The following is a 1,404-nucleotide window of genomic DNA, read 5'->3' as shown; positions in this document are numbered from 1 at the left end:
GTGTTGCGGGGGAGTGTAGGGGAGTGTAGGGGAGGGTGGGGGAGTGTAGGGGAGTGTAGTGGAGGATGGGGGAAAGTAGGGGATTGTGGGGGAGTGTAGGGGAGTGTGAGGGAGTGTAGGGGAGTGTAGAGGAGTGTAGTGGAGGATGGGGGAAGTAGGGGATTGTGGGGGAGTGTAGGGGAGTGTGGGGGAGTCTAAGGGAGTGTGGAGGGAGCGTAGGGGAGTCTGGGGGAGTGTGGGGAGTGTAGGGGAGTCTGGGGGAGTCTAAGGGAGTGTGGAGGGAGCGTAGGGGAGTGTGGGGGAGTGTGGGGAGTGGGAGTGTTATCTGGAAGAGGTGACTTTCCTTCTACTCCAAACATTGAGGGAGAGAACGGGGAAGAAGTAATTCTTGTTCCCCCCACCCCCTATCTCACCTTATCCAAGAGGGATTTCTGTGATTATTTTATTTTTTGTTAATTTTCTATTCTGTTTTGATTTTATTATTACTACTACTACTACTATTATTATTATTATTGTTATCATTATTATTATTATTATCATTATTATTATTATTATAATTATTATTATTATTATTATTATTATTATTATTATTATTATTATTATTTTATTATTATTATTATTATTATTATTATTATTATTATTATTATTATTATTATTATTATTATTATTATTATTATTATTATTATTATTATTATTATTATTATTATTATTATTATTATTATTATTATTATTATTATTATTATTATTATTATTATCTTAATCTATGTCTTGGAGTATCTACTGTATAAGCTGGCTACGATTTTTTATTTATCTTTTATTCTATTTAGGAACATGAACGTTTTAGTGACCATTTGATCTTATCCTACGAGAGGCATATTGGAATACAAGGGAGACCTTTTAGCCCATAGGACGGCCAGCTGATTTTTTTTTCAATTGCTTCGCAGTCTAGAGGTCTGAAGGTTATTAAAAAATTTAATTAATTGAGAGAAACTCGCACAAAGAGTCATGACAAACGTTGGTATTATAAGATTATGTTTTTTCAAGCAATAAAGCCGGCCGTCGCCCAGCTTTGAACGCGGGTCCCTCTTAGCCTGATTGTTTGATTTACATCGCTGCTACTAGGGATTTGTTCCATAATTACGTAATATATTACAAAATAATCTGATAACCGCAAAACACAAGGAAATGTTTACTGAATTACACATTTTCACCAGAATACTTGTAATAACTTTCGAAGGATCTCAAAATCAATAAATAAAATAAATAAATAAATAAATAAATAAATAGAATAAAATTAATAAAGAAATGTAGACTATCAGAAAAAGCATGGACTTAGATAAAACTTAGAAATCCAAAAGTGTTATTTCAACAGCAGGAAGTCTGTTACAATCTAGATGTGCCAAT

At 34.0% G+C, this 1,404-nt stretch overlaps 1 protein-coding gene across 1 annotated transcript in view; it reads left to right on the top strand.

Annotated features, from left to right (window-relative positions):
- The window catches only part of LOC143017902 (uncharacterized), a 14,689-nt gene extending 14,654 nt beyond the window's left edge, over positions 1-35 (top strand). The window contains exon 6 of the mRNA XM_076172944.1: positions 1-35. This exon is cut by the window's left edge and continues 139 nt beyond it. The gene's annotated coding sequence lies outside the window, so the exon portion shown is untranslated.
- Positions 36-1,404: the final 1,369 nt, after the last annotated feature.

The sequence above is a fragment of the Oratosquilla oratoria genome, chromosome 33 (genome assembly GCF_046742065.1).
Source record: "Oratosquilla oratoria isolate Oo_2021 chromosome 33, ASM4674206v1, whole genome shotgun sequence".
NCBI lineage: Eukaryota > Metazoa > Arthropoda > Malacostraca > Stomatopoda > Squillidae > Oratosquilla > Oratosquilla oratoria.
Note: the sequence above shows the minus strand (reverse complement) of the source record. Positions and strands in the feature narration are given on the sequence as shown.